This window comes from Lepisosteus platostomus, chromosome 10 (assembly GCF_059453375.1).
Source record: "Lepisosteus platostomus isolate fLepPlt1 chromosome 10, fLepPlt1.hap1, whole genome shotgun sequence".
In the NCBI taxonomy this organism is placed as follows: Eukaryota; Metazoa; Chordata; class Actinopteri; order Semionotiformes; family Lepisosteidae; genus Lepisosteus; species Lepisosteus platostomus.
In genome coordinates this window covers 3,288,974-3,312,238 of record NC_142620.1, presented here as the reverse complement: position 1 = coordinate 3,312,238, position 23,265 = coordinate 3,288,974, and the positions used below count along the sequence as shown (strand labels likewise).

Sequence of the window (23,265 nt, the reverse complement as noted above, 5' to 3'; positions counted from 1 at the left end):
AGGCAGGTCATACTGACAGTGTAAGTCCTGGAGTGGGTGAAAACATCCTCATTAGTATGTTTTGAATGCCTGTCCAGTTATAGTGACAATCAGGAACATCAGTGCAAATGGCCATTATTACAACACACAGCTTTATAACAGCCTGTTGCATATCTGATGTCCATGTTGATGTATCATAACATCACATCCTCAAACACAAGAAAAAGGCACATGCGTGTAACTCCAGCACATAGCTTCCTTTGTAACCAAGGCCACACACATTTCGTAGACCCATAATATATTCAGTATGTGTACAGTGCATGCTATTTCCATGCATAATCTTTATCCCTTCCATTCTTATCACCCCCATCTGACAGACCCCACAGGCTAGTCAAAGCCAAGTTAATCTGTCTTGAGGTCTTCCCAAAGTGTTGTGTGTGTGCGTGCACTGCAGAGAAATCCAGTTCACTAATGTGGTTAACCGACAGAAATGTTATAAATATTAGCAGTCTTTCACATTGTCTGCGATATAAATAATAAAAACTGCAGCACTGCCTGTGGACCAAAATGTCAATCATATAGAAAAAAAAACCTTACTTTTCAAAACGAATCAGTAATGCAAGGGGAGCAGATCTCAGAGGGGTGAGCAGCTATTCGTTGAACCTCAAGGCCATTTATCAGCTGAACAGAATTAACTGGCATAGCAGAGTCCAGCTATCAACTAGGAGGCAAAGAGCAAAAAAACTCAAATAAGAAAATGGACAGTTTAGCTGAGTTCCCCACCTAAAGTGTTATGTACTTCTTTGTAGCTTTTTTGTGCCTTAGTGTTTATCTGAAAATCGGACAGACGTCATACTCCCAGGCAGCTTTAATTTCACCCAAGGGAAGGAATGACCATGTTAAACAATTAAAAGGCCCTGAGCTGGCCAGAAAACATGGGTTTGGTACAACATCCATTTCTTTATCAATATCTAAGCAAGCATGACCTTAAAGAAAACGAACATGGCTCCTTCAGAGAGGGCAAGATTGCAAAACAAAATCATTGAGACACCCTTCCCCTCCTGAACATTTACTGCACGTAGGAAAATGTCTCCTTGTTTTAGTTACAAAGACAATTTAAATAATAAAAATGTTTTATCAGCGATCTAAGAACACTCATACCTTTAAATTTAATGACACCACTTCTCAGATATTACAATGCGTTTGGTATTCTGATTAATTTCAGGCACTGAGTTTCATACTAATGGCACAGGAGTACCTCATAAGAATTTAAATGAATGCAATTTTTAGTTGAAACATATTAAATAAGTAGCTGCTATCAGATTTTAATTACATTTTTTAATATATTTTCAAAAACTTTTACAGAGGAAGAGAAAAACGTAAATCTTACCTTTTTAGATGCTCAGAATTCTGGGTTTCCAAATTCATTTCAGATTTGTGGACTTTTCGAAATTTGCAAGGGTGTGCTGTAGGAGACCTGAGCTGCCAAGACTGCTTTGTGTCCTGGGTCCAGCTGACTGTCAGAAGGGAGCCTGCCTGCCTTCTGAAGGGATTTCTTTGTGTCGTTTATTTGGTACTGACTGACAATGCTCCATATGTATTTCTCCATCTGATCTGATTATAAAGAATACACCTTGGGCTATTGTTTTCCCTATTTGAAGGGACCTTCTTTTTGGTCTTCGCTGCTAGAAATGAGGTTCAGTCATAGCACCATCTCAGTGGCAATGGGACACCTTGCTGGGACAGTGCTGCCTTGCATTTTGTCATTTTCCCCTTGGCTATTCTGGGCACAAATAACTGGAACTATTTTATCTACGAGTCTGGCTGTGCATCAGGGAAATACACTGTATATGAAAGGCTGAACGGACTTGTTAAGAATTCCTGTTTAGTTCTGGTGAAAGGGATCTCAGAGCCACTACTCCAGTCTCATGAAGAGGTAATTTGATAAGCCAGGGAACATAGAGAAAGCTATCTCAAATTATACTGTGGAGAACTGCAGACCGCAGTTCATTATACACGGATATTATCTATTTAATAAAATTGGAGCCTGTACACTACAAAGGAGAGTTCTACTTTAGAAAGTGTAGCCATGTTAGATAGAGATTAAAGTAATGCATATAATTTGGCTCAAATTTCTCAAAGTGCTATTTATTTTCGTTTTTTACTTGGATTTAGATTCATGTCCAATTCAGACTATTCTGCTTTTCACATTTTTACGATGACTTCTGCTGCCATGCAAGACCATTTCACAAAAACAAATGGAGCAGACTTGGATGACATTACAGGAACATCCATGTCTGTATCATAGAATGTCTGATGTTTCCTCTTTTATTCTTCTCATATAGTGTTCCATTAACAACTAAGATACCTGACAGAACCTTAATACTCTTGAACATTATTTTTATGAATTTCCTGCATCTTGGTTTCATATAAGGTAATTAGCAGATGCCAGTGTCTGGGAGCAAAGCAGATAAATATCCAAGTTCCACTGGTTTATTACCACACATTACTTCTTCTTAGCTTTTGCCTGAAGAATGATCTATAAATATAAAATAATATACAGTATATCCATCTTTTAAATTCCCATTCTCATCATTGACACATACATGAACTTTAGAAAGTGTCAGAGTCTGATGAAATTGTTTGAACCCACCAGATTTGCCATCAGGAGGAAGTTTCTCTGCCAATTTTATAAGAAGAGTAAATTGCACCTGCTGCAGCCGTGTCAGTGCAAGCGTACTAAAATAGAGACAGACGGATGTGCTCGTGTCCACTGGGCACCTGGGAGTCTGGGTAATGAATCACTGATGACCTGAAGCGGTCAAGGTCACCCATGGAGAGAAGAGGATAAATTAACATGAAGTGAGCAGATACGATCATAAATAATAAAAGTGAGGTGGCCAGCTCATTAGGAACAACACATCTTGTGCCCAATAAATTATTAAGAAACTATCCAATAATCACAGAAACTGCACTTCCAAGATACAGAAGTCAATGTTTTGATCTTGTGCAGCTTTAATTTTGTTTACATTTTGGGGGGGAGGATAACACAGAAATACAGTAAATCACTCCTTCAAATTCAGAACAAGTCCTGCGAGATCCTTCTATAAGCAGGGATGATAGGGTTCGTTTCCTTTGTTAATGTCTGGGGCCAAACAGAATATACCATACTACAGTCAAGGTTTTACCTCTTACCTATTGGGTTCATGCTCCCCATCATCAGGCAGGAAGGACACTGATGACAGCACCATTTAGATTACAAAAACCCTTATTTCCTAAATGTGCATCCTGCCACGTCCCAGCAGCCCCTATTGTCCATATAGTTTTGCCCATTGAATTCCGGGAGCTCCTCACCAAGCATTTGCCCCAGCCGGGAATGCTGGAACTTTGTGCTGTGCTCCACACCGTGCTATCACCACCCCACGTCAGCAAGTCTCTCCTCAGACCTCCTGAACACAACAGGCATGGTCATACTGCTGTTTCCCCGCTGCTGAACTAGTCCTCCTAACATGTCAAGCCAATATGAATTCGCCCCTGTCCCACAGAATTTATTTAAGTAGACTTAATTTATTTGCCTGATGCTTTTATCCAGTGAGACTTCCACTTCCACTCATTTATACAACCTGCTCCTGACAGGCGTTTCCTGTGTTTTTTAAGCCATGCTGTGAATGACACCTGACAGACAGCGCTGCAGTACTCTGGGTCACGAGTCTTTCCGATCCCGATATCATTCATTCCCAGTTTTCTGCGTTTCCCTGCATCTGTCCATGCAGTCGCCTGGTGAAGTCAAGTGACTCGTCTGCAACTACATTTCCTGCAGCTAAGAGAATTTTAAACAGTTTGGCCAGCCAGCGTATACATTTTAGAATCTGTTGTTAGGTTTAGGTTTTGAATTATCTATTATGTTCCTTGCCATATATAAAGTATAATATATGCATTTTGGGCAATTATTGTGTCTGAAATCCCCAAGAGGGAAAACTAAAAAGTGCCTTTTCATGTCTACAGAGAAAGAGCAGCTGAAAGACAAGATTAGAGGATTTTCAGGCCACAGAGCCCCTTTCAGTCATCTGCCTTTTCAAGGATGGGTCATCATTAGCTGTTATCTCTGGGCAGGCATTCCTGAAATGTCATTAGATTCCCAGCTCCGACTAAGACGGGCTTCCCACTGCCTTTTCTATTGCTGAGTTTGTGTCAGGACAATCCGCTTATAACCGCAGGCTGCTGTCATTAAAAGGATTTTTTTTACAACCATATTATTCTCAAATATTCGCCTGATCACACTGTCAAAAAGCTCTACACTTTTTGCTGGGTTCTTTTAATGGCAGGTTCGCTATTTCATACATTTCTACCAATGTACCAACTCTTGTAATCAATCTGTAAATAAGTTACAGATAAATTGTGTAAGCTGTCCCTTTGTACAAAACACAATTGTCGTCTTTGCATATTTGCACAACAGCGCCAACGAAAGCTGTGACGTTTTTACCTTTCTTGTCCGTTCCTCCTCACAAAGAAAACCCATAAATAAAGGAAACAAAACAGAACAAAAATTGCTCTGTTGATGGCCCAGCATTCTTGCACTTAAAAAGATCTACATCTGTACAAAACACATTTACGTTTGAACATGGAAGGTTCTCTCCATGAATTTTAATGTATACCCATTGAATTAAAAGACAAATGCCACCACAGCTCGGAGATTGTAGTTTACTGCACAGCCAATAATGCATTGTAATTCCTGGAGTGTTCAACCCCACCATGAATAAATCTCCAACCAGCCCCTCAACCAGTCATGATAAAGAGCCACAGAGAGACAGCTCTGCCGCAGTGTACTACAGCCTCTTATAGCACAGGGTCTCCAGACGAGCCTGCAGGTACTTCTCTAAGTAGATCCGTGTAATTGTAAAAATCAATGTCAGATTATGACTGACTCGCTCTTCTATCCTTTCAACTAAATGTAAGGGTACAAGGCTGCTGGAAACTAGTAAAAAGCAGAGCAGTACAGTTCTGCTCCTTCCCCACCTCTGTAATTTCAACACTAATGACTACAAAGTGACGTTTCTATGGTGGAGCAATCTGGTCTGGTTACTGTCCTTTCTCCTTCTCTGATGTCAAGAGACATCAGTTTGATGTCAACCCGTGCTTGACATCAAATTTCTTGAGGCTAAATAGTGACAAAACAGAAATTGTACTGGTGGGCAGCAAATGTCAACAGGAGAAGCTGGAGAGCTTCACAGCGAGGGCGCTCGGCTTCCCCACTCAGGCCTCAGCCACAGACAGGAGTCTGGGAGTCACACCTGGTCCTTCTCCCATTGAGCCCCCATGTGAACGACGCGATTAAGATATCTTTATTTCACCTCAGAAATACTGCCCACGTGAGGCAAATTCCATAAATGTCCGATGCTGAGTTTCTGATGTATTTATAACATCAAGGCACGGTTTCTGCAACTCTTTACTCTGTGGGCTTCCGAACACTTCTCGAAGTTAGTTGTGCTATGTCCAGAACTCTGCAGGTACACGTCTAACTCACTCCAGACCCTGCTGGCACATCAGGACTATGCTTAAATCTCTACATTGGTGGCCTATAAAGTCACATATTCCATATATGATTGTGTTACTCAATCAAGTGGGACTGAGTAAAAATTTTATTTCTGTTAAAGGAGTGATGTTATTTTATCTATATATGATTATCTGTGCTTATATGGTAAAAATGGAAGACTCTTGGATGCTTTTATTTATTTATTTTTACCTTGGCTTCATTTATAAGTATTTATTAATATTTGAGTACTTTTTTTCTGTCAGTGGATGTCTTTTTTCCTCTGTTTCTATGGATATCTGTGTGCCTTTGTTTTTTCTTGTCATTTAATAAAACAATTTTAAAAAAAAGATCTTGTTACTGACTTGCAAGGCTGTAAATAATCTGACCTCCTCCGTGTTTACACTCCCTCCTGTTGGCTCCGGTCAGTTGAGGCCGGTCACTGTACCCAGGACTAAATCTCAGACTCCTGATGACAGTGCTTATCCTGACGCTGCTCATTATGGGATGCCCTTCCTCTGACTCTTTGACAGACATTTTTTTGGAGTCTTTTCAGATCTAAACTTAAAACTCACTTTTTATAAATAGGGCCTGTGTTTGATTGCCTTAGTTGTTTATCATGTTCTTGTTTCATTTTAATTGATTTTTTATTGTATTTTCATCTTTACCACGATGTACAGCTTCTTTGGAAACTTTTATAAATAGAAGTTGGTGTGGTCATCGTTGCCATCCTTGTTCTCAAACCAAGAGCAAAATTTCCGCCCTGATCTCTGAGAACATACAGACCTTCCTTTCTACTGCCACACTGCTTATTCCAGTAAATAACAATAAATAACACCTTTACAGAGACCAAAGTTCAAGATGTTCAAAAAACACAGTGGCATCGGTCACTTATTAAAACACAGGAATTAAACTTTAAAAAGCAAACGTGGCTTAAAAATTACAAAATTTTACAATTTTACAAATTACAAAACCAGAGTACACTCCAGCAAATCGTGTACATGGAGGGCTCCTGGGGTGTGCAGAATACTCTGCCCTGATCAAGATGAGGACATTTGATTTTCAGGCCCCTTCATCTATTGCTTCTCTTCTTATTGTGTATTTTAGTTGTTCTTATCTGTGTATGTTTTTTAGTTAATTGCTCAAAAAATTGTCGACAGAGAAAATCTTTCTATGCTGCAAATCAGTCTGCAAAGGTTCAGCTTCTGCTTTCTTGCCTGTTTTACATGCCAGTCCCTATTACACTGCGATGTTCTTACTTCCTGTGGAGTAAAGGTCAGAGCTCCAGTGATGTACAGCAAGTGACAGAGCATGGTGGTGCCCATTAGTTGGCTTTGCTGGAAGTTCCTTGTGAAAGTCGCCCAACTTCAAAAGGCTGTGTAGAGAATAATGACACCCTCAGCTAATGATCAGACAGTGCTAACAAAGCAAAGGATTTTACAGTCCATTTTATACAGAGGAGTAAGCATCATCGTGCAGTATTCTTTCATAATCTACCAAATTCCTTTCACACGAAATGACCTTTAGGGCAGAAGATTAAAAAAATGAAGGTGCTCGTAATGGACACACTTTATAAAAAAATATTTAGTTAGCCTTATCTGATATCAAACCTGGAAAAGAACATCTAATTGGCATTTATACTCAAAGGGTTTCACCCATGAAACAATGACAATAAAAAAATGTTTTAAATTAAAAAATGTTTTAAAATTCTCTCCTACAGACAGTGAAATGTTTCATTATTACATGCGTTGAATGAACGTATATAGGCAAACGACATGAAAGGCTGAGTGGACACAGACTACTGCAAATCTACTAACCTATAAAAACACTAATGGGCATGTGGCACTTTTTGTACATGGGTAACATTTCATGTCTTTCTTCTTTACAATTACAGCTACCCTGTTTGGATAACATCTACAGTGTTTCCAATGGGTGAACAAGCATTAAAACGATCAGGTGGAAGTCAACATTGACATTTTAAAATGTCCTTTGGTTTGTACATTTGGTCTGCAAAAGTGCAGAATTTTGAAAGTTTACAGATATGGTAAAAACATTTTGAAATATGTCTGTTTAACTGAAACACTCTTTAAACAACAGACAGATTTTTAAGTTCCTTCATGAAAAGAAGTCAGAATACCTTATCGACTGTGGTCACGGATGAAGAAGGAAATTTGATTAAAAGTAATTTAAAAGCCTGATATGAACAATCATGTTTTCAACTCTCATATGATTATTTAATTGTTCTCTTTATACTTCCATTACCAGGAGAGTTTTTTTTTCTTCTGGGTGAGTGCTTAAATTCAACAACAAACAATAACTTCTCATTTTGTAAAAATATGGTAATGTAGTACCATCCAAATTCACTGTACATCAACAAGGATAATTAATGGATGATGAAAAAAACTGTTGACTTAAAAGCTCTCTCGTACCTGAATACTAATGAACAATAATCTCGAAATGATTACTATGTGACAGGAATGGCTTCCTCTGAATGCCTACTACTTCAGCAGCCTTGCCTTCACCTTCTTCTCCCTGTCATGGTAGTGAGAGCTACTTTAATATTACAACTTATTCATGAGCCAGTGTCACACTCAGCTCAGCACCCCTGGAAATCTGAAGCCTTCCTAAGCCCATGCGCTGCGCACAACATTCCTCCCTGTGCTGTGAACGCGTTGGGTCACATCAGAGGCGATCTTTTAATTGGCTGAATTACGGGTCAATAAGGTTTTGAACTGTACGGCAGCCGAAACACTAGTGTCTGTTCCATCAGATGAACAGTGCTTCTTCATCCCCTAGTGTCTGCAGCAGACAACCCAGACCCTCAGGAAGGGTGCGGTGATTGGGAAAGGACTTTAGAAAGGTTTGCACGTAACGAACAACCCTAACTTCACTGAGTGTCAGCCTGTGTTGTGACAGCCTTGAAATCAGGAGTTAACATCCCTACTTTTCCAAACACGGGCTCTTCACTGAGCAGCAGTCAGGACCTTGTTTAACATCGCATCCGAAGGATGGAAACTCTGATCGAGAGGGACAACGGAGTGAGAAGAGGAAAGAAAAGCATTTTGGAGGGGATTAGGAAAGATTAATGTATTAATGCTGCTCGACTTCAATCTTGCAAAACAAATTGGGGCTTGCTTTCATTGTCGGACGACAAGAGGGAATTGTTTTAAATGTCCCGGAATTAGCTGAGTGACCCTGTCAAGAGGCCTGAGCTCTGGCCATGTTGGCATGGGGTGAAATGAGTCCGTCTGATTGGAAGCGTTTATGTTTTGCTTGTAAGACATTTTGCATTCAGGGCCACAGGCATAAATCACTGGGGCACACGAGGCAGAGGAAGGAAGAGGAATGACTAAACAGGGTGACTTTTTCCCCTCCGTGAAAAATCAATGCTTCACAGAATTCACCCAGCATGCGGATTTTCAGAACTAGAACTAAAACGAAGCCATGTGCTTCTCCCGTTTTGTCTATTTGATCTCCTCCCTGGCACTGTGCAGCATCTGGCAGATCCTCATTTGTCTTCCAAGCCTCTCCTGTCGGTCGGGAAGGCATCACAGCTGCTGTGCGCTATTAAGACAAAACGTATTATTTATTTAATAAAACAGTACAAGCTTGCTTCATTTTTACTTTTAGATATCACTTATGGGAACTTATGGCTGTCACCTCTAAACACAATTGGAAGTAATAAGAAAATTTGTGTCGTTCACCAGTTACATAGGGGAGGGGTTAAGAAACAGTTCCCATCTCGTTTTTTTGTACAACCTTAGACTCTAGAGCTGCCCTCCATATCTACCGCACTCGGGAACGTTTTAGACCATGATCGTATTGCACGGTGTTAAGTTATACCAGGACAAACCCACATTTATAAGTCAGATTTTTTTTTTTATCACAAAACCTCAAACAATAGAAAGATGAGACACCTAGAGAGATTTTACTTTCCTCCCTGTCAAGTCTCCAGAGTTGGTGGTGTTATCTCTTAGATATCAGAAATGGACAGCTCCAGCTTGAGTGCTGAGACAGGCAGTAGCTTGAAAGCGTCTGGGCACTGATCATCCCACTCTCTCTGTTCAGGCCAGCCTGCAGACCTGAGGAGCACACTTGCCTTACTTTAGGCATGGAGGGGAACCCCAGTCTCACACTGGGCACTAGGCAGGGCATCTGCTGCATACAGAGAAGCACTCCTTCCGTTTTCATCCAGTACCTTCAACAGAGAAGTGCAATTCGGGCAGCCACCCTTCACAGCAATCTTGAAGAAGTCAGAAATAAGAAAAATTGCGAATGAAAGGAAGCAGTTCAGCCCACCCAGGCAGCCAAAGCACGCTTTGAGAACCAGTGTCAGAAATGACAGGAACAAAGAGAGAAAATTATTTATAATAGCTATTTAGAAAATGCAAGACAAACAAAACATTATATTGTGTTAACAAAATGGCAAATTATACATTTTGCTCCATAATAATAAATTAAACACAATAAATCTAAAATTAAACACAACCACGTTATAGAAAGGTTAAGCACTGTGGGGGTTTTTTGTGTTTGTGTAGGATCCATCATGTCTCAGCACAAGAAAGACAATCTATTTGCAATTCCAGTCCACAAAAGAATGGAAAAGCAGCTATTGCCAGTTATAACCAGGACACTGATAAATGAAGCACATTAAGTATTAATCAAACTTGACAGTTTGTTATGTAAATTGTATTAAAAATCTATTAAAAACTGCAAACCAGCTGTCATCTTGATAAAAATATTAAAGCAACAAGGGATGCAGTCTTTCAATTAAGCAGAAAGGAACAAAAAAGATATTTTCTGATTTGTCTTGTCATTAATATAGATTTGGTGACAAGATTTCATCTGGGAATAATTTTCAGGCTCAAATAAGTGTGTTTTGCAGCAGTTGATTAGAGTGACTTTATTTTAACCCCTTCTGCTCCTGCATACCAATATGAGCCAAGCTTTTAGTCACAGGGAGAGCTGCAGATGGCAAATATACTATATTCTCCAAAAGCACTGAGTTTCAGAGCACTGCCCTTGGAACAGTCTTGCACAGATCTCCATTTTGTCCTGATGACCCTTGTTTTACGCTTTTGGAGTATTTACACCTTGCAGATAGATATCATGACAAAAAACAAAGAACACAGACAAAGAGAAAACAGATTGGTCCGTCCAGGCTGCAGAGGGAGAAGACATTGTGACACCAGGATCCCTTGAGTCTTCTGTAAGTGAACCCTGGGGTCTTTTTCTCCCTCTAACTAAGCTTACTGAGCAGAGGGAGAGGGTCCCTGCCCACACTGAAGTGGTGCACTAAATGAGCTAAGGAGCAACCAAACGCTTAGCTTTGCAGGTGCGGAAGTCAACAATTGTTTGAGAAACAATGGAAAACATCATTTTCTTTTCTGGGGAAGCCAGAACCACAGGTTTCTTTTTTCTGAAAACAAAAATGGCACAGAGGAGGTTTTCCTTCATTCCACACTGCAGTTCACAGCTTCTACAGCACTGCCAGCCAACGCCCCCATTAAACCACAGCTGTGTGGCCACTGACAAGCCAGAAATTACGACTCACTGCCACTGCGGCTGGGGCACCTTGCTGTGAATGTAACACATAGCCTGTAACACCGAAGCTGGAAGATGAAAAACAGTAATGTGATTATGGTGAAAGAAGATTAAAAGCTAAAATTACAGTTTTATTGTAAGAAATAGCACGTCTCATGTTGAAGGAGGGCAAGGATGATATATTGGAATGAGGGTTTAGCCGACAGAGCAAAAGCAAACAGGGAAGTGATTTTCTAGTGGCACCACACAATACATTTCAGTGAAGCAGCTGTCCGTAACCAAAACCACAAAACCGAAAGACCATGGAAGCAATATCTGTATCAAGAAGAATTGACAATTGAAATAAAAAATAAAATTCTGTCTGCTCTGAAGTATTCAGAAGACATGAATAAGGCCTTTTATTCTATCCAGTCAGTCTCCTTTGCGATTGCCACATCACTAAGTGAAAAGATCACAATTAGCATTAATAACTCAAAGGGTTGTTGTGAATAATCTCAGAATTCAGCCTCTGGTATCTCACAGCATGCGTAGACTGCACAACCTGCACCGAGCTGTTTAAACTTTTTGTTCCAAACCTCTCCATCCCTGAGAGTAGTCTATCAGGAGAGGGTGTCATCGTCCTCGTCTGCTCAGTGCTTCAGGGAGGAAACTGGGAGACAAGGATTACCTGCCGCTGGGTTGTTGCCTTCAGGCAGAATTCAAAGGCTCAAATAGCAAATTCTCTGGCAAGGAAAGGGGCTGAAAGTAGGTGACTATTTTTTATTCACTGCAACAAAAACAGAGAAAAGGAATAATTGGGATGGAAGCACACTTTATGCAAATTGAGCACCAGCATTTCAACACGGTACCTTGGCACTGCCTGGGTTTCCAAGGCAACCTGTACAGTCTTGTGGCAGGGAAACAGCCAAGTGAAAATTCGGCTGTCTGGGAGTCATCTGAGTAGACATAAATAAAAACTGGCCTGAAGGAACTGATAGGTTAAGAAAAAGCTTTCTTATTTGGCCGGATATACCAAAAATTTAGGCTCGAGAACTGAGAGTTGAAATAACTCTGTTTTTAACAGTTTCAGAGGAGGCCGAAAGGATACCACATTGCAAAGAACACATTTTAAGAAGCTTGGCTGAAATAAAATAATTTCCAGAGGTTCAACCCTATCGGTTTAAGACACTTTCTCTGAGGGATCCATACACCTGCCACACCCTCCAAGACAGCATAAACACATTAGGGTGTTTGGCTTCTACAGATCTCTACTCTCGTTGCTATGGTATCTAATTAAATAGACAAGCCCAGAAGTAGCATGTGAAATTGGTTAAAACAAAAACAAGCAAAGAAGTCAGTGTTGCACCTAAAAGTATACAGTGCCCTCCAAAGGCAGAGAAAACCACAGACGTTTTGACTGTTCATAAAACCACTAATGTTGTGAATGTAAGGAGTTCAGCACAAAGACTTACTCTTCATCTTATATATTGTACGCCCAGGCTGTAGAAGGGTTGTCCGTGATGAATATACTGTGCAACAAGATTGGTTTCTCTGTTTGTAAACTTCATACCAGGGGGAAGCTGATCAAAAACTGTCCTCTCCTTCTTCGTTGGAAGGTAATTATCTTACCTGACCTGTGAGCAGCTCTTACTCTTCTGGAACAATTCTAACAAGCGGACAGAACTGAATGCAAACTCCCTGGCATGACACCGATTGCCAACAATGGGAAAGACAGGAAGGAGACTGGTGCAGTTAAAAGTACTTTCTTCCAGGGCTCTTGCTTTACAGATATTAGAGGGAAAAGAAAAATAAAATGTCGAGGCCGGAACTGTTTGGGAAGCTGCCAGGCAATCTGCAGCTCAGGGAACTGTCTTGCAGTTCTACAAAGGGACTTCGAATTATCTCACCGCCGCATTCCTGATAGGCTCTTACCTCTATATGTAAAACCATCACGAACAGAACTGAATGTCAAGAGGTCTCATTGTGGATTCAGCAGCTTAAATTCTTTGCTGTTTAGGATGTGCTACAATTCCTGTTCTTTGTGTGCCAGTTCTGAGGCTAATCCAGCCGTGGATGTGACTGGGTTCCATTTAAAACATTCAACATCATAATCTCATTACATATTATTACTGCAGCTGATATGGAACAGCAGCATCTCAGTTCAGAGGGCTTAACTGCTACAGAGAACATAATGGGATTGGAAAGGAGCTGAACAGGAATCAGGTAAGAGAGGAGGAGGGTAATGGATGGAAATTCATCTCAGGCATGATCAAACTGCCTTATTTTTTTTAGAGGGAAGTTAGATTTTTTTTTTGCAACACACGCATTCTGTACTCGATGACTCCTGTTTTTAAGAAGGTTGAAGAATGAAACGATCTGGTTACCTTAACAGGCCATCTTTAAGAAACCACTTATCCCTTCCCATTCCTTTTCACAGAAGTATGCATAGACAATATCCAGCTGCCATTTCAAATGCCTCACCACACAGATTACTGAACTGACAGGAGACATGAAGACATTCTCGATGGGCTGAATACCCCGCGCACTCCCCTCAGGGCCTGTTCCCATCCCTTCCTCGTCCACGCCAGCCTCGTCCGCTGTCCGCTCACAGGCCATACAGTGTGGCACAAGGCTTCCCAGGGTGCGCTAAGCTCTATTTAGCGACTGAATTGTAAAACAAATATTTTGCTAAGCACCCACCCAACTGGGGATCGCCAGTTGTGTATTGCTCACATCCTCACAGCATCAAATCCAAATCCTGCAGACTCTCACTAAGGGGAGGGCTATGGGGAAGTGTAGGCAGATGTCTCTGCCTCGCCCAGCTTCAAGCCACTCTTCTTTCATCGCGTCACAGATTTTCAGCGCCAGCTGTGCTAGGGGCATGTCCTTCACCGGCTTCTCCACACGCCTGCAATGATCCATGATGCCTCAGGGCTCGCCATGTCACCCGGCACCAAGAAAAATCTGGCTGGTTCATCCCTCCCCCTCGGGGAACCAGACATGACCAGACTCAAACCCACAACACCTGGAGCACTGAGCTCACCCTGTGCTCACACCAGCACCTGTACCAGCTGAGCCACTCAGAAGCCCAATGCCAACTCTGTGTTCTGAGTGCAGGTTTTCAGTTCTTCCCCTTAATTGCTCATAAATAATGTCCAGAGTCTGTATTATGTCTTCATTATTCTTAAACAGACCTCACAAACTTGCTCAATCATGGTGCCAACGCCATGTTTCTTGATCAACAGCCAGACGAAACTCTCAAGGCAGCCAGATGACTTGGCAGTGGGGCCCTCACTCATGCCCAATAAGTCTGTTGCAGAAAACAGTAGGCTGTTTCATTGTACTTATGCTTATTTCATTAACAACCAAGAGTTGTCATAATTTTCTGTTACTACTGAATCTTTTTGGAATCATCTCCAGCAGCTCACAGGATTTTGTCTCACTACAACTATCCCACTGTATGTGTTACACGTCTTTTACTTCTAGCTCATTAATGTGTTGTAGCACTCGTGAGAAAAAGAGAGACCACAGAAATCACATTCAAGAGCTCTACACCTTGCTCAACAGTACTCTCAATACTGATCACTAGCTCCCGTGAAAGTATCCAGAAAGTACAGAAGAGCTCAGAAAACACTGAGAGTGCAGCCATTTATAGGCCAAACTGAGCATGTTCACACAATTCAGTGTTCTTCTGACTGGGACTGATGCTGCCAATTCCCACCAAAACATATTGTGGTGTCCAAAGTTAATGATGGACACAAACACTGAATTAGAAAATATTTGCAATACAGTACATGCTGGAAATCATCTTGAGCCTCCCACAATCCCAGCTTGATGCGTGACATTTGATTCTTAGACCCTGAGCACTGAGGCACACAAATGAGTACCCAGAACACCATGCATGGAACTTTATATCCGAAGCTCAATACATTTAAATGCAGTACATTGTTTTCAATGCTGATTCTTAGAAATGTCTCTTGAAAAAATATGTATTTCTGTAATTCTTCAGATCTCTTTTTAATTGGCCTCAGAGCTTTGACCTACGGCCAGTTCTAAAGTAATGCATTCCCCTCGATTCTTGCATACATAAAGGACAGCTTCTTGTTGCACTGTGTTGTTTCCCATGATGCCGGTGGGAATGACTTTGTCTTGCCTTCTTAAATAAAGGATTTCATGTGTCTTTTCTTTACAAGGTGTGATAACAAGTTGAAACATTCATGTCTTTAGATGAGGTCACTCCAGGACAAAATATTTTTTCCTGTTTTTCATTGTCAAAACATCCCTAAAGGATTTATGTCTTTCAGTTTAAAACAATCTTTTTCCAAATGTCATTTTTGCTTTATTTAGTGAACAAAACATCTCTGTCCTATTTTCTTTCCTTATTTATAGCTGCTAGGGATGCTCCTTTCTTTTGAACAGGATGTAGCAAATTCATAAAAGACTACTCAAAACTTATCTTAACCTGTGATACCTTCAGAGCACATCTAGAGACAAAGGAATTAAAACTGCAATATGCTAATTGTGTATTCATGTATTTAGCACTGTTTTAATGAATAACTTTAATAACAGATAACTGCTCCCAGACGGATTGTTAAATGTAGAACATAACTAATGGGAATTTAGCTGTGGGGAGTGTACATCACTCTAGCATTCACTTCCAGAAGAAAAGTGGACATTCATCATTGTTCATGATGTCAATGTCTCATAAAAAGAACCAGCAAGCATTGAAAACATAGGTTTTAGGCAAAATATTTGTGCATGGACATTTTTTTTACAATAACACATTTTTTGTCAGTCTAAATGGCCGGATTAAACCACAAAACATTTTCATTTCATTCTCCAGATTCCCATAATCCTACATGAAACCACTTCCCAGACAGTTCCGCAATCTGGGATTCTACTCATGACACTCATCTGCTTCTCTGGCACTCGACTGAGACAGAAGAGAGGCTCTTTCCCCACAAGGATGATGTAGCCTTCCCATATCAAGAGGTGTATCTTTTTTTTTAGTTGACCATGGAGTTGGCTCTAAGGAAACATGAGCTCTCTGATGTACGTACCCCCTCCCGAAGCCCAGTTTTCTTAACCTCTGGACAATTTTCCTGTCCAGAAAGGTGACACGCGTCGTCATAAGAATATTGAACTATTCAGCCCATCCAGTCCACTTGCCTGCTGGAAGCAATTAAAATTGAGAATCCCATCCAGCTGCTTCTTGAAGGAAGCCAGGGTTTCAGCTTCAAAAACATTCCCTACTCCTACCATCCTTTGCGTAAAAGAAATGCTTCCTGTTTTCCATTTTAAAGTGCATTTCCACTGCCCTAACCATCCAGAAGGAAGTGACTCACACCAAGAGAAGTGAGATTATTAACAAAGGTCACAAAAACAGCTAAATGAACCTGCATTAATCCACCTGCTGGACTGCACAGTAGTGTAGGCAGCACTTACAGGCCACAGCTGCAACAGGGTATTCAACAGTGAGAAAAGGAAAAAAACAATGCCTTGTGCATCCTGCAGCGCTGCAAATGAGACACCATCATTTCCACAAGGGAAAACTTGAACAAGTACACATCTTCCAAATTGAGATTCTGCCATCTTGGGCTGTGGTCCTGGGACGTAAAGGCAGGAAAACATTCACATGTGTAGCACACAATATTGCCCACCTATCACATCATCCTGAATAGTATTATTATTGTTGTTATTGTTATTATTGCAAACCTGTAAACTTCTGTCATAGTGTTAGTCAACACTACATTTACAGTATATTGTTGTCTGATTGCTAGTACTGTTAATGAATGTTAACTTTTCTGTTTTGCTCATATTGCTATATTGCTATATTTATAAGAAACAAAATGTACAATTATATATGAAAATCCTCCCAAAACTTTTTAGGTGTTTCCACCATTAATCTCTTCTATAACAACTCAATGTTCATCAATACAAAATATTCATAAGACATCAATCACAATATAATGAGATTACTGGCTGCAATATTTAAACATGAACAATTAATGCAGATAGATGTTTTCTGTAACGTATTTAATGTGATGTTGATGTGATTGTGCAAGCAGTCACAGCATCAACACTCTGCACGAACCACACATTCAACATGGTATTAATTTCCCTGTGTCTCCTCCAGTACCTGCCTGGGGTTCCTGATGTCTACACTTTCTATGTTAAAGAGGATGTACCTCGTGTATTTACTTTTCATTATTTAAAAGAGAGACACAAGAAAGGTTCTAGAGACGAGGAGGCCATTCAGCCTATCTGATTTGTTTGGCTGCTGGACAAAATGAGTTCTTGATTTTAGAGGTTTAATTTCCTGCTCTATGCCCCCTATTTCTGTTCAGGGCCAGCTGATTTGTTTACTCTGAGACCTTTTCTCAGGAGAAGTCTGCTTTGTTATAATAATCTGTTTCTTGGTTTTTAATCAAAAAATGGACCTAAAACCATACGATCTAAACTGACATGGTCTGTGCTCCAATCAGTGAAAGACAGCAAATGAATGAGACTAATTGCAGCACCAGGTTTCAATGTTTGGGGCAATTCTGCTCATCACAGCCTGGTGTTTCAGAATGCAGACAGAGCTCCCGTGAAACACCAAGGTCTTCAGCGAAACCATAATGACGTCTGAAGTTCTATTCAATAACCTTCCAAACTGAAGCTGCAATAGTCAAGAAACCTTTGCAGAAGTTGTCAGAGGCAGGGAGAGTGATTTTCTATAATATTCAATCAGCAAGGCTCCATTAAGTTCTTCAGATATGTTTTACTCTGAATTCGCCCTTACATCCACCAGAACCGGTGTTTCTTACTTCAGGTTTTTAGGTTTTAACAGCTTTGGAAGCAGTTATGTTTCCAAGGCTTATTTTCATTCTTCAATGTCATATAAGTACATTTCTTTTTCAGCAATGACAGCCAAACAGTTAAGACATTTGCTGAGGACTGAGCATATCAGTTTCTGTTAAGGACTACAAAGCACATGTTAGTGATTGGGATATTACCTACTGTATATGGAACAGAATCCCCCTGGGTGTGAATCCAGATTTACTGTTGTTTATTTAACAAGGTTCACATTAATAGAAAAATGAACAACAAATTAGACAGAACGTGAAGTAGCTTTTTGGGACTCCATCCCTGAAGGGGGAATTTGTGCTCTCCGGCCATGTTAACTGTTCATTTGCCGAGGCACAGGCGGCAGGGTACCCCACTTGCACCACTGGGCTGCAGAGATCCTGAATTAGGCTCACTGCAAAGGCAGGGATCACAAAATAAGAATCAAGGTAACAGACATACTGTGTTCAGCAGCTAGCAGGGCAGGGGAGGGGTTAGGAAGAATGCATAAACGAATCTCTAGAGTGAGGATTAGGACTCACTTTGAAGTGGGAGACAGGTGGAGGCCTGAGGTCTCGAATACCGTTAAAGTTAGGGTTAGATTTCTCATTTTGCAGCCTTGCTGGATCTAAGGATATGGTAGGGGCTGGAGTTCGTATAATATTCATGGACCTGGGTGGATTAGCTAGGGCTGAGCTAGGTTTCGTGTTATGGCTGTTGTTAGGATAAAAGATGAAGAAGGGTTTAGGGCTGGGAAAAGGGTGAGCTTATGTTTCCAGTTAGCGTTAGAATTAGAGTTCATAATAGTGAGTGTATCTTATGCAAAGTAAAAGATAACTGCATACATGTTAGCTTTGTCATTAACTATGAACTTTACTCTGACAGTACCAGTTTTCTTTTTCTGATGGTGAAATGAAGCAAAGCACTGTACTCCATACGGTGCCTCATGTTGAGTTATTAATGTCGTTTTGTTCTCCCTTCAATAACTTTCTACTTTTCAGTTTGCCATTCTCTGCAATTGAAGTTTTTCCAATTTTGTTCCATTACAAAAATTAATTAGAACGGAGTGTTCCACAAGTACGGATCTCTTTCACCTGCTGATTAAGGGAAAAAATCAAATAAATTAATTCCCTTTGAAAGTACTGAGGAAGCTACTTAATGACTGATTGGCTCACTTGCACTAGGTTTAATCATTCATAACTGCCAAGGAAAACAGCCAAGATCTAGCAACATGCTAGGGAAAACTTTAATCATTCTGCCTTCACTAATATTTTCATATTTTAGCTTGTTTATTAATTGTTATTTTTAGATAAGTGTCTGCTCCATGTAAATATTAGCAGATCCTTATCATTGTGTAAATACAAGCCATGAAGAGCAAATACCATCGCCCCTGCAGAAAATGACAGAAAGGGCTACCATGCCAGCTTCAGCCAACATCCTGACATTAAACAGGACGACCAAAATGCAAAAAAACAAAATGTCTATTAAATAAACTTAAGTTATGATTGCAATTTAAATTAATTTTGCTTTGCTGTTACAGGGGTGGCGATTTAAAATAATTGCACCTTTGATTGGACGCAGCAAACGCTTAGCGTGTCATTTTAGCAGGAGTAGCAGAAACTTTAAGGTAAGAGGCAAGGTTAGATTTACAGCCTGGCTGAGGCTTCGTATTAAGGATGGTTTGGGCTTTGTAGACCGGTCTATGATAATGCAAATTAACGCATGCATTTATGACAGAAACTCCCAGTGAAAAGCAGTTGCAAGCAGAGCACTGTAGGCATTAGTCTTAGTCTGAAGTGTGTGAAACATTGTATGACCAAATAGTGCATAAATTAGCAATAAGTGTTTTTTTATTTACTGGCCTCCTGCCAAACCCTGCAGTAAAAGGCTGTAAGTCTTGCCAATTAGGTGTGCTTATGGCACTGCTTTCAATAACACAGATCACAGCTCAGACTCCAGACCTTTGCTCCATAGTTTGCAGTGTGCAGCAGCTATATGGTACAAAGGATATTTTTAGAGAGTGTGAACGTCATTAGAATAGTGAAACATACAATACTTTCGTGGCATTCAACGGCAATATGTGTGGTGATTTCTCACTCATTTTTAATAAAAACAAACCTTTCACCAATCCCATGATTCGCTCTGCCGACAGAAAGGCTTCTGGACGATGCTGGTACCCTGGATCATTTATCATCTGGATTGGTGCAATTACTTCAGGCTACCACCGAAGCTCTTAAAGGTCAAATCAAGCTGTTTTTTTTCTCTTCCCGAATTGTACTAACAAATACAAAATACCAGCCCAGATCTAAGGGGAAAGTTCTTCAACCGAAAACCTGCAGCGGGATCTCAAATGAGGCTGTCTGTTTGTCTTCCTAGCTTCAGGTGCAGTCCCATAACTGGGAGTGAATTAAGTACCCTGGAATTTTCAGCACTGACACAATGCCCTCTCATTATTTTAAGTCTCTAAAGTTCCTTTGCTCTGAAAATGTTGCATGCTTCAGGCTGAAAATGCATTCAGACGATTGACCCAGCCCTTACTTTCTGCCGTTGTGCGATGCTTAGTTTTTCCCTCGCAGGGGAGAATTTTGCTGCTCTGCGCTGCTTCTCCATTATGATTAATGTGCGCAGCTGTTCTCGAGAAGGAGACAGCGTCGGTGCTGCAGCGCTTTCAAAGGGGAAAGGGCTAATTACAAGAGCACGCTGCGTGCGGCAGGAGGGGGCCCTGAGAGATCAAAGGAGATGCATAAGGTGAGCTCAAGGTGCAGCGCAGAATTCCTCATCCAGCACCGAGCGAGCCGGAGCTGATCTGCTTTTTGGCTCATTAAAGTGAAGGGTGGCGCGGCCAGGCTGCAGGAGTGCCTGGAGAGACAACAGCACATAGAAAGGCATTGCTTAGCGCACACACAGGACCACCCGCGCCGCACCAGCCTTTAAAAAGCCTTGCCGCTGCTTATTGGGAAGAACCACTGCAATTTCTCACCCCCCCCCGCCCCTGAAGTGCTGTGCCTGCTGAAGACACCTCTGCAGGGGCAGTACGCTACAGGGAGGCTCACCTGTGGCTGTAGGCAGCTCCATCTTCCTAGAGGGCAGTAATAAATGGCTTATAAACAGTACAAAGCTAGTTACAGAACAGTGTTATTACAGGAGAGGATGTGGAAACGTGTGGGAGTGCTGGGATTGCCACCTTTGCTGTTCACCACACGAGGCCAATGGAGCAGCAGGTGGCGCTCTGTGTACAGTACAGGCCAGCCTTTTCTTTGTTCTCTGACTGAATTATGGGGGGGGTCTTGTCCTCATGTCCTGGTGGTACATGTGTCCCAAACTCCACAAGCACAAGGGATCGGGAGAGAGGAGAGGAGCTGCTATGCAGACTTCATTCACTCAGCTCAGCAGTCCTGCCTGACATCATGTAGGGTTTCTGATGCACATGAATAATGCATCTGGCCAGGCCCATAGGCATGTTAAACTCTCCTACAAAATGTGGTGTCTCTTAACGATTGCAAAGGAGGAAAGAAATAGATATTGCCAGGATACAGGAGTCTTGTATGTTGTGTGTCTGCAAAGTTAATAATACCACCGTTTGTCAGCCTCCTTGTCTCTCTTTAAGTGGGCTTTAATTGCATTGCTGCCGAACTTTAAAATTCCCCCTTTGACATTAAGGGCAAGTTGATGTACTTGCATTTGATAACCAACATTTCACATAAAAAGGCTTTTGTTACCGCTTATGCCCCTGTGATGTTTCAGCTAGAAATTCTTTTATTCTCCAGACCAAATACCTGCCTTAGCACCGAGAGGCTGTTAATACATTATAACCCCAATTAAGCTCCCTTCTGCTTTAAATGATATACTGCCATTTAGAAAGGTTTAGAATTGGTCTTAATAATAATAATTTATTAATTATATATAAATGCTGGCATTATATTCCCATTATAAAAAAAAACTGCCATCTGGGAGTAGTAATTTTTGTTCTGTGTTTACATTAAAATAAAACAACAAATAATTTCTCTCCACAAAAGGACAGGTCTGTGGAGTATCTACAATTCATTGCAGTGAAGCACTGACCCTAAGGGAGCAATTCAGTAATGACTTTTGAATGCTTTCAAAACATAAGAACGTTTACAGGCAAATTAGGATGAACCCAGCCCCTGTAGTTTCGAGTCACTAATCGATCCAAGCGCCTCACTCAGCCACGCGTTGAAAGAAGGTGGGGTTCAATTTAAGAAATTCTTTGACTGTTCTTTACGTTTTCTGTCAATCGTTCTCGCATGTTAAGTAGGGGGGGGGGGGAGTGAAAGATTTTGGAAGCAGTTGACTGTGTGGTGCTGGTGTGGGCTGCGGATCTGCCATCCCGACAGAAGGACATTGTGCCTCTACGAGCCCCCCGGGGAGCAGGCTGCAAAATGACAGCATGGTCACCGCGGAGACACGCCCAGCCCGTTGCCACGGTGACGCATTTGACGCGCTCCGCACCACAGGCTCGGCCTGCGCGGTCGGGTCTCCTGCGGATATTAATAAAACACCGAGCCGCTCGCTCTTGTGTTTAGTTTCAAGATAAACGAGGGGGGGAAAAGCAAGCTGCTCCACCTGCGACGGAGTACATGGAGTTTTGCATTTTTCCCCCACCTGTGAAGGCAAGCTCCGTGCAGATAATGCGAGCATGTGCTGATAAAGCAATTCAAGAATTAGAAGTCATTTGTGTGGTCTGCAGCTCATAAATCCTTCATCTTCCAGTTTCTGCTTCCCTGAAGTGTTTGTTTCCTTCCCTGTAGCTTCTCGGAACCACAATTATACTCGTAACAGTCCGAAAACTGCATGGAGCCTGTTATTTAAATCAGGGCTTTCAGATTACAGTGTGTGGTGTGTAGGATGAAAGACTGTTACTGTACCCTGAAGATAAAATGCCTACACTTTGCTGTTACAGTAAAATAAAGATAAATTGTTTAGAGCTCTAGGAACAACACAAACTGAGCACAACAGGAATACGAATATACCGATATTGGGCTTCTTCACCTCAAGTCATGGAAGGTTTCACACATATCAAAGCATGTTTCACACCTATAATTCTCCAACACAACAGCAGAGCATAAAAAATTAGAATGCAAAAATTAGAAACAAATGATCATACAATGTGACTTCGAAACGAGTTTATTGTACGTTCACTTCCCTGACAGGATCAGGCCACGGCCCCTGGCCAGTGGAAGCGCTAATCCCAGCCCAATGGCCTCTGTGTCATCCCGAGGGCCGGGAATCAATCCCACAGGAGAGAGCAGCGGGAGACAGGGCTCCCTGGACTCAGCCCCACAAAGTCCCGCCAGGAAGGATGAATGCCGGGTATGAAAGCAGATGAAAGATCCCCCGCAGTCGGTGCACTGAAAGATGACAGGACAGATCCCCTGGGGTCACAG

The 23,265-nt window shown here is 41.4% G+C and overlaps 2 long non-coding RNA genes across 2 annotated transcripts; both read right to left on the bottom strand.

The window, feature by feature from the left end:
- Positions 1-6,400: 6,400 nt before the first annotated feature.
- LOC148653048 (uncharacterized) lies at positions 6,401-9,073 on the bottom strand. The gene is made up of 2 exons (XR_015941584.1): positions 7,939-9,073; positions 6,401-6,884 (listed from the first exon to the last, which is right to left on the bottom strand). It is a non-coding gene; the product is annotated as an uncharacterized LOC148653048 (long non-coding RNA).
- Positions 9,074-9,861: 788 nt separating this feature from the next.
- On the bottom strand, positions 9,862-16,911 carry LOC148653047 (uncharacterized). The gene is made up of 2 exons (XR_015941583.1): positions 11,902-16,911; positions 9,862-11,819 (listed from the first exon to the last, which is right to left on the bottom strand). It is a non-coding gene; the product is annotated as an uncharacterized LOC148653047 (long non-coding RNA).
- Positions 16,912-23,265: the final 6,354 nt, after the last annotated feature.